Below are 11,336 nucleotides of genomic sequence, written 5' to 3'. Positions count from 1 at the left end.
AATGCGAGCTTTCTCCTTAGACCTTTGTACAGGCGGCATAGAGGTACCCCTTTGTGACACTTGGTTAAAACATGTGCATTGTGATGATCCGGTAGTCCAAGCTAATTAGGACAAGGTGCGGGCACTATTAGTACACTATGCATGAGGCTTGCAACTTGTAAGATATAATTTACATGATACATATGCTTTATTACTACCGTTGACAAAATTGTTTCATGTTTTCAAAATCAAAGCTCTAGCACAAATATAGCAATCGATGCTTTTCCTCTATGGAGGACCATTCTTTTACTTTCAATGTTGAGTCAGTTCACCTATTTCTCTCCACCTCAAGAAGCAAACACTTGTGTGAACTGTGCATTGATTCCTACATACTTGCATATTGCACTTATTATATTACTCTATGTTGACAATATCCATGAGATATACATGTTACAAGTTGAAAGCAACCGCTGAAACTTAATCTTCCTTTGTGTTGCTTCAATGCCTTTACTTTGAATTATTGCTTTATGAGTTAACTCTTATGCAAGACTTATTGATGCTTGTCTTTAAGTGCTATTCATGAAAAGTCTTTGCTATATGATTCACTTGTTTACTCATGTCATATACATTGTTTTGATCGCTGCATTCATTACATATGTTTACAAATAGTATGATCAAGGTTATGATGGCATGTCACTCCAGAAATTATCTGTGTTATCGTTTTACCTGCTCGGGACGAGCAGAACTAAGCTTGGGGATGCTGATACGTCTCCGACGTATCGATAATTTCTTATGTTCCATGCCACATTATTGATGTTATCTACATGTTTTATGCACACTTTATGTCACATTCGTGCATTTTACGGAACTAACCTATTAACAAGATGCCGAAGTGCCGCTTCTCGTTTTACTGCTATTTTTGGTTTCAGAAATCCTAGTAACGAAATATTCTCGGAATCGGACGAAATCAACGCCCAAGTTCCTATTTTCACCGGAAGCATCCAGAACACCCGGGAAGGACCAGAGGGGGGGCACTGGGCCCCCAGACCCTAGGCCGGCGCGGCCCAGGCCCTGGCCGCGTCGCCCTATGGTTTGGCCAGCCCTTCGACCCTCTGGCGCCGCCTCTTCGCCTATATAATGCCCCTGGATCGAAAACCCTGACACGATTGACGAAAACCACAGAAACCTTCCAGAGCCGCCGCCATCGCGAGGCCAAGATCTGGGGGACAGGAGTCTCTATTCCGGCACGCTGCCGGAGCGGGGAAGTGCCCCCGGAAGGCTTCTCCATCGACACCGCTGCCATCTCCACCGCCATCTTCATCACCGCTGCTGCTCCCATGAGGAGGGAGTAGTTCTCCATCGAGGCTCGGGGCTGTACCGGTAGCTATGTGGTTAATCTCTCTCCTATGTACCTCAATACAATGATCTCATGAGCTGCTTTAAATGATTGAGATTCATATGAGTTTTGTATCACAATTTATCTATGTGCTACTCTAGCAAAGTTATTAAAGTAGTTCTATTCCTCCTGCACGTGTGTAAAGGTGACAGTGTGTGCACCGTGTTAGTACTTGGTTTATGCTATGATCATGATCTCTTGTAGATTGCGAAGTTAACTATTGCTATGATAATATTGATGTGATCTATTCCTCCTACATATGCATGAAGGTGACAGTGTGCATGCTATGTTAGTACTTGGTTTAGTCTATTGATCTATCTTACACTATAAGGTTACTTAAACATGAGCATTATTGTGGAGCTTGTTAACTCCGGCATTGAGGGTTCGTGTAATCCTACGCAATGTGTTCATCATCCAACAAAAGTGTAGAGTATGCATTTATCTGTTCTGTTATGTGATCAATGTTGAGAGTGTCCACTAGTGAAAGTGTAATCCCTAGGCCTTGTTCCTAAATACTGCTATCGCTGCTTGTTTACTGTTTTACTGCGTTACTACTGCTGCAATACTACCACCATCAACTACACGCCAGCAAGCTATCTTCTGGCACCGTTGCTACTACTCATACTTATTCATACCACCTGTATTTCACTATCTCTTCGCCGAACTAGTGCACCTATTAGGTGTGTTGGGGACACAAGAGACTTCTTGCTTTGTGGTTGCAGGGTTGCATGAGAGGGATATCTTTGACCTCTTCCTCCCTGAGTTCGATAAACCTTGGGTGATCCACTTAAGGGAAAACTTGCTGCTGTTCTACAAACCTCTGCTCTTGGAGGCCCAACACTGTCTACAGGAAAGGAGGGGGAACGTAGACATCACTATGGACCCATAGTCCAGGGGTAGACTACTCACACATCACTCCGGAGGCGACCATGGCGGCGTAGAGTCCTCCGGGAGATGAATCCTTTCTCCGGCAGGGTGCCGGAGGCGATCTCCTGAATCCCCCGAGATGGGATTGGCGGCGGCGGCGTCTCAGTAAGGTTTTCCGTATCGTGGCTCTCGGTACTGGGGGTTTCGCGACGGAGGCTTTAAGTAGGCAGAAGGGCAGGTTAGGAGGCGGCACGAGGGGCCCACACCACAGGGCCGCGCGGCCAAGGGGGGGCCGCGCCGCCCTAGGGTGTGGCCACCTCGTGGCCCCACTTCGTCTCCTCTTCGGTCTTCTGGAAGCTTCGTGGCAAAATAGGACCCTGGGCGTTGATTTCATCCAATTCCGAGAATATTTCGTTACTAGGATTTACGAAACCAAAAACAAACAAACAAGAATCGCTCTTCGGCATCTTGTTAATAGGTTAGTTCCAGAAAATGCACGAATATGACATAAAGTGTGCATAAAACATGTAGATAACATCAATAATGTGGCATGGAACATAAGAAATTATCGATACGTTGGAGACGTATCAGCATCCCCAAGCTTAGTTCTGCTCGTCCCGAGCAGGTAAAACGATAACAAAGATAATTTCTGGAGTGACATGCCATCATAACCTTGATCATACTATTTGTAAAGCATATGTAGTGAATGCAGCGATCAAAACAATGTATATGACATGAGTAAACAAGTGAATCATATAGCAAAGACTTTTCATGAATAGTACTTCAAGACAAGCATCAATAAGTCTTGCATAAGAGTTAACTCATAAAGCAATAATTCAAAGTAAAGGCATTGAAGCAACACAAAGGAAGATTAAGTTTCAGCGGTTGCTTTCAACTTATAACATGTATATCTCATGGATATTGTCAACATAGAGTAATATAATCAGTGCAATATGCAAGTATGTAGGAATCAATGCACAGTTCATACAAGTGTTTGCTTCTTGAGGTGGAGAGAAATAGGTGAACTGACTCAACATTGAAAGTAGAAGAATGGTCCTCCATAGAGGAAAAGCATCGATTGCTATATTTGTGCTAGAGCTTTGATTTTGAAAACATGAAACAATTTTGTCAACGGTAGTAATAAAGCATATGTATCATGTAAATTATATCTTACAAGTTGCAAGCCTCATGCATAGTATACTAATAGTGCCCGCACCTTGTCCTAATTAGCTTGGACTACCGGATCATCACAATGCACATGTTTTAACCAAGTGTCACAAAGGGGTACCTCTATGCCGCATGTACAAAGGTCTAAGGAGAAAGCTCGCATTGGATTTCTCGCTATTGATTATTCTCAACTTAGACATCCATACCGGGACAACATAGACAACAGATAATGGACTCCTCTTTTATGCATAAGCATGTAACAACAATTAATAATTTTCTCATATGAGATTGAGGATATATGTCCAAAATTGAAACTTCCACCATGGATCATGGCTTTAGTTAGCGGCCCAATGTTCTTCTCTAACAATATGCATGCTTAACCATAAGGTGGTAGATCTCTCTTACTTCAGACAAGACGAACATGCATAGCAACTCACATGAAATTCAACAAAGAGTAGTTGATGGCGTCCCCAGTGAACATGGTTATCGCACAACAAGCAACTTAATAAGAGATAAAGTGGATAAGTACATATTCAATACCACAATAGTTTTTAAGCTATTTGTCCCATGAGCTATATATTGCAAAGGTGAATGATGGAATTTTAAAGGCAGCACTCAAGCAATTTACTTTGGAATGGCGGAAAATACCATGTAGTAGGTAGGTATGGTGGACACAAATGGCATAGTGGTTGGCTCAAGTATTTTGGATGCATGAGAGGTAATCCCTCTCGATACAAGGTTTAGGCTAGCAAGGCTTATTTGAAACAAACACAAGGATGAACCGGTGCAGCAAAACTCACATAAAAGACATATTAAAAACATTATACGACTCTACACCGTCTTCCTTGTTGTTCAAACTCAATACTAGAAATTATCTAGACCTTAGAGAGACCAAATATGCAAACCAAATTTTAGCATGCTCTATGTATTTCTTCATTAATGGGTGCAAAGCATATGATGCAAGAGCTTAAACATGAGCACAACAATTGCCAAGTATCACATTACCCAAGACATTATAGCAATTTACTACATGTATCATTTTCCAATTCCAACCATATAACAATTTAACGAAGAAGAAACTTCGCCATGAATACTATGAGTAGAGCCTAAGGACATACTTGTCCATATGCTACATCGGAGCGTGTCTCTCTCCCAAAAAGTGAATGCTAGGATCCATTTTATTCAAACAAAACAAAAAACAAAAACAAACCGACGCTCCAAGCAAAGCACATAAGATGTGATGGAATAAAAATATAGTTTCAGGGGAGGAACCTGATAATGTTGTCGATGAAGAAGGGGATGCCTTGGGCATCCCCAAGCTTAGACGCTTGAGTCTTCTTGATATATGCAGGGGTGAACCACCGGGGCATCCCCAAGCTTAGAGCTTTCACTCTCCTTGATCATGTTGCATCATACTCCTCTCTTGATCCTTGAAAACTTCCTCCACACCAAACTTAGAACAACTCATTAGAGGGTTAGCGACAATAAAAATTAACATGTTCAGAGGTGACACAATCATTCTTAACACTTCTGGACATTGCATAAAGCTACTGGACATTAATGGATCAAAGAAATTCATCCAACATAGCAAAAGAGGCAATGCGAAATAAAAGGCAGAATCTGTCAAAACAGAACAGTTCGTATTGACAAATTTTATCGAGGCACCAGACTTGCTCAAATGAAAATGCTCAAATTGAATGAAAGTTGCGTACATATCTGAGGATCACTCACGTAAATTGGCATAATTTTCTGAGTTACCTACAGAGAAAACAGCCCAGATTCGTGACAGCAAAGAAATCTGTTTCTGCGCAGTAATCCAAATCTAGTATGAACTTTTCTATCAACGACTTTACTTGGCACAACAAAACACTAAACTAAGATAAGGAGAGGTTGCTACAGTAGTAAACAACTTCCAAAACACAAAATAAAAACAAGTACTGTAGGTAAAAACATGGGTTGTCTCCCATAAGCGCTTTTCTTTAACGCCTTTCAGCTAGGCGCAGAAAGTGTGTATCAAGTATTATCAGAGGGTGATGCATATTCAGCGGGGTGTGGATTTTTCTCAACCAAGCATAGTATATTGGATACATAAGTTTTAGCGTCTCCCTTTTCATTAGTTTTGGGCTTGCTACTCTCATCAAATAAATTTTCGGGAACAAGCCAAGCATAGTTATTTTCTAGTGCATCATTCATCGCTAGGAGCTTACATGGTATTGGTGCTTTGATCTCCCCACCATCATTAATATTATTAGTGTACTTTATTCTATCTATATCCATCTTTTCAAGGAGACTAACAAAATTGGTATAAGAACCAAGCATATCATATTTAGCAAAGACCTTTCTAGCCTCTCTTGCTATACCACCAAATTCTCTAAGAAGGGTTTCTAAAACAAAATCTTTCTTTTCCCCTTCTTCCATATCACCAAGTGTGAGAAACATGTGTTGGATTATAGGATTGAGATTAACAAATTTAGTTTCCAACATGCGAACTAAAGCAGCAGCAGCAATTTCATAAGTAGGAGCAAGGTCTACCAAGTGTCTATCCTCAAAATCATCAATGGTACTAACATGGTTGAAAAATTCATCTATATTATTTCTCCCAACTATAGACCCACGTCCTACCGGTATGTCTTTCGTGGTAAAATTAAAAGGAAACATGATGAATCAAGTAAAGTAAATGCAAGTAACTAATTTTTTTGTGTTTTTGATATAGCAAACAAGATAGCAAATAAAGTAAAACTAGCAACTAATTTTTTTTGTATTTTGATTTAGTGCAGCAAACAAAGTAGTAAATAAAACTAAGCAAGACAAAAACAAAGTAAAGAGATTGGGAAGTGGAGACTCCCCTTGCAGCGTGTCTTGATCTCCCCGGCAACGGCACCAGAAAAAGCTTGATGGCGTGTAGTTGACGTGGGAGTCAGAGATCTTTGTGATGTAACTTTTCTTCAGATCCCCGGCAACGGCGCCAGAAAAAGCTGCTTGATACGCGTACAACACGCGTCCGTTGGGAACCCCAAGAGGAAGGTGTGATGCGTACAACAGCAAGTTTTCCCTCAGTATGAAACCAAGGTTTATCGAACCAGTAGGAGCCAAGAAGCACGTTGAAGGTTGATGGCGGCGGGATGTAGTGCGGCGCAACACCAGAGATTCCGGCGCCAACGTGGAACCTGCACAACACAACCAAAGTACTTTGCCCCAACGAAACAGTGAGGTTGTCAATCTCACCGGCTTGCTGTAACAAAGGATTAACCGTATTGTGTGGAAGATGGTTGTTTGCAGAAAACAGTAGAACAGTATTGCAGTAGATTGTATTTCAGATGGAGAATTGGACCGGGGTCCACAGTTCACTAGAGGTGTCTCTCCCATAAGATAAACAGCATGTTGGGTGAACAAATTACAGTTGGGCAATTGACAAATAAAGAGGGCATGACCATGCACATACATATTATGATGAGTATAGTGAGATTTAATTGGGCATTACGACAAAGTACATAGACCGCTATCCAGCATGCATCTATGCCTAAAAAGTCCACCTTCAGGTTATCATCCGAACCCCCTCCAGTATTAAGTTGCTAACAACAGACAATTGCATTAAGTATTGCGCGTAATGTAATCAGTGACTACATCCTTGAATATAGCACCAATGTTTTATCCCTAGTGACAACAGCACATCCATAACCTTAGAGGTTCTTGTCACCCCTCCAGATTCACGGAGACATAAACCCACTATCGAGCATAAATACTCCCTCTTGGAGTTACTAGCATCAACTTGGCCAGAGCATCTACTAATAACAGAGAGCATGCAAGATCATAAACAACACATAGACATAACTTTGATAATCAACATAACAAGTATTCTCTATTCATCGGATCCCAACAAACGCAACATATAGAATTACAGATAGATGATCTTGATCATGTTAGGCAGCTCACAAGATCCGACAATGAAGCACAATGGGGAGAAGACAACCATCTAGCTACTGCTATGGACCCATAGTCCAGGGGTAGACTACTCACACATCACTCCGGAGGCGACCATGGCGGCGTAGAGTCCTCCTGAGATGAATCCCCTCTCCGCAGGGTGCCGAGGCGATCTCCCGAATCCCCGAGATGGGATTGGCGGCGGCGTCTCGCAAGGTTTTCCGTATCGTGGCTCTCGATGGGGGTTTCGCGACGGAGGCTTTAAGTAGGCGGAAGGGCAGGTCAGGAGGCGGCACGAGGGGCCCACACCACAGGGCCGCGCGGCCAAGGGGGGGCCGCGCCGCCCTAGGGTGTGGCCACCTCGTGGCCCCACTTCGTCTCCTCTTCGGTCTTCTGGAAGCTTCGTGGCAAAATAGGACCCTGGGCGTTGATTTCGTCCAATTCCGAGAATATTTCGTTACAAGGATTTCTGAAACCAAAAACAGCAGAAAACAGCAACTGGCTCTTCGGCATCTTGTTAATAGGTTAGTTCCAGAAAATGCACGAATATGACATAAAGTGTGCATAAAACATGTAGATAATATCAATAATGTGGCATGGAACATAAGAAATTATCGATACGTTGGAGACGTATCAGTTATGATTGTAATCTCTTGTAGATTATGAAGTTAACTATTGCTATGATAGTATTGATGTGATCTATTTCTCCTTCATAGTGTGATGGTGACAGTGTGCATGCTATGTTAGTACTTGGTTTAGTTGTGTTGATCTATCGTGCACTCTAAGGTTATTTAAACATGAACATTGAATATTGTGGAGCTTGTTAACTCCGGCATTGAGGGTTCGTGTAATCCTACGCAATTAGTGGTGTTCATCATCCAACAAGAGAGTGTAGAGTATAGCATTTATCTGTTCTGTTATGTGATCAATGTTGAGAGTGTCCACTAGTGAAAGTATAATCCCTAGGCCTTGTTCCTAAATACTGCTATCACTGCTTGTTTACTATTTTACTGCATTTGTACTGCCTGCAATATTACCACCATCAACCACACGCCAGTTGTAGCATCAAGCTATTTTCTGGTGCCGTTACTACTGCTCATATTTATTCATACCACCTGTATTTCACTATCTCTTCGCTGAACTAGTGCACCTATTAGGTGTGTTGGGGACACAAGAGACTTCTTGCTTTGTGGTTGCAGGGTTGCATGAGAGGGATATCTTTAACCTCTTCCTCCCTAAGTTCGATAAACCTTGGGTGATCCACTTAAGGGAAAACTTGCTGCTGTTCTACAAACCTCTGCTCTTGGAGGCCCAACACTGTCTACAGCAAAAGAAGCGTGAGTAGACATCAAGCTATTTTCTGGCGCCGTTGCCGGGTAGGAAAGGTAAAAGGCACTCACACTCCGGATCTCGGCTACTAAGCTATTTTCCGGCGCCGTTGTAAGTACTCGAAGCTATTTCCTTTAGATCCTGCAATTGCATCTTTTTGTTTCTTGTTTATCACTAGTTTGGCATAATGGAAAGCAACATGGAGCTTTTTATTCTATTTCCTGAGTTAAGACATGGATGGTTTGATGCGAAAATTAAAAAACCCATGGAACATATTAGTATGAATACTTTGAACACCATTGTTGCTAATGATATGGAAAATTCTAAGCTTGGGGAAGCTGGTTTTGATGAGCATGATCTTTTTAGTCCCCCAAGCATTGAGGAGAAAATTTACTTTGATGATACTTTGCCTCCTATTTATGATGATTATAATGATAGTGGTCTTTTGGTGCCACCTACTATGGAGAGTAAATTTTGTTATGATTATACTATGTCTCCTACACTTGATGAGAATAATAATGATAGCTACTTTGTTGAATTTGCTCCCGCTATTACTACTAAAATTGATTATGCTTATGTGGAGAGTAATAATTTTATGCATGAGACTCATGATAAGAATGCTTTATGTGATAGTTATATTGTTGAGTTTTCTCATGATGCTACTGAAAGTTATTATGAGAGAGGAAAATATGGTTGTAGAAATTTTCATGTTACTAAAACACCTCTCTATATGCTTAAAATCTTGAAGCTGCACTTGTTTTATCTTTCTATGCTTGTTGCATTATGCTTCATGAACTTGTTTATTTACAAGATTCCTTTTCATAGGAAGTATGTTAGGCTTAAATGTGTTTTGAATTTGCTTCTTGATGCTCTCTTTTGCTTCAACTCTTATTTCTTGCGAGTGCATCATTAAAACTGCTGAGCCCATCTTAATGGTTATAAAGAAAGAACTTCTTGGGAGATAACCCATGTGTCTATTTTACTACAGTACTTTTATTTTATATTTGAGTCTTGGAAGTTATTACTACTGTAGAAACATCTCCTTATCTTATTTTATTGCATTGTTGTGCCAAGTAAAGTCTTTGATAGTAAGGTTCATACTAGATTTGGATTACTGCATAGAAACAGATTTCTTGCTGTCACGAATCTGGGCCTAATTCTCTGTAGGTAACTCAGAAATATATGCCAATTTACGTGAGTGATCCTCAGATATGTACGCAACTTTCATTCAATTTGAGCATTTTCATTTGAGCAAGTCTGGTGCCTCAATAAAATTCGTCTTTACGGACTGTTCTGTTTTGACAGATTCTGCCTTTTATTTCGCATTGCTTCTTTTGCTATGTTGGATGGATTTCTTTGTTCCATTGACTTCCAGTAGCCTTGAGCAATGTTCAGAAGTGTTAAGAATGATTGTGTCACCTCTGAACATGTGAATTTTTGATTATGCACTAACCCTCTAATGAGTTGTTTTGAGTTTGGTGTGGAGGAAGTTTTCAAGGGTCAAGAGAGGAGGATGATATACTACGATCAAGAAGAGTGAAAAGTCTAAACTTGGGGATACCCCGGTGGTTCATCCCTGCATATTTCAAAAAGACTCAAGCATCTAAGCTTGGGGATGCCCAAGGCATCCCCTTCTTCATCGACAAATTATCAGGTTCCTTCTCTAGTGAAACTATATTTTTATTCGGTCACATCATATGTACTTTACTTGGAGCGTCTGTTTGTTTTTGTTTTTGTTTTTGTTTGAATAAATGCTTGTGTGGGAGAGAGACACGCTCCGCTGGTTCATATGAACAAATGTGTTCTTAGCTTTTAATGTTCATGGCGAAGGTTGAAACTGCTTCGTTAATTGTTATATGGTTGGAAACGGGAAATGCTACATGTAGTAATTGGTATGATGTCTTGAATAATGTGATACTTGGCAATTGTTGTGCTCATGATTAAGCTCTTGCATCATATACTTTGCACCTATTAGTGAAGAAATACATAGATCTTGTTAAAATTTGGTTTGCATGAGTGGTCTCTGTAAGGTCTAGATATTTTCTAGTAAAGTGTTTGAACAACAAGGAAGACAATGTATAGTCTTATAATGCTTGCAATATGTTCTTATGTGAGTTTTGCTGTACCGGTTCATACTTGTGTTTGCTTCAAATAACCTTGCTAGCCTAAGCCTTGTATCGAGAGGGAATACTTCTCATGCATCCAAAATCCTTGAGCCAACCACTATGCCATTTGTGTCCACCATACCTACCTACTACATGGTATTTCTCCGCCATTCCAAAGTAAATTGCTTGAGTGCTACCTTTAAATTTCCATTCTTTGTCTTTGCAATATATAGCTCATGGGACAAATAGCCTAAAAACTATGGTGGTATTGAATATGTACTTATGCATCTTATTTCTTATTAAGTTGCTTGTTGAGCGATAACCATGTTCCTGGGGACGCCATCAACACTTTGTTGAATATCATGTGAGTTGCTATGCATGTCCGTCTTGTCTGAAGTAAGGGCGATTTACCATGAGTTGAATGGTTAGAGCATGCATACTGTTAGAGAAGAACATTGGGCCGCTAACTAAAGCCATGATCCATGGTGGAAGTTTCAGTTTTGGACAAATATCCTCAATCTCATATGAGAATATTAATTGTTGCTAAATGCTTGTGCATTAAAGAGGAGTCC

This window comes from Lolium perenne, chromosome 4 (genome assembly GCF_019359855.2).
Source record: "Lolium perenne isolate Kyuss_39 chromosome 4, Kyuss_2.0, whole genome shotgun sequence".
In the NCBI taxonomy this organism is placed as follows: Eukaryota; Viridiplantae; Streptophyta; class Magnoliopsida; order Poales; family Poaceae; genus Lolium; species Lolium perenne.
This window is presented reverse-complemented; position numbering follows the sequence as displayed.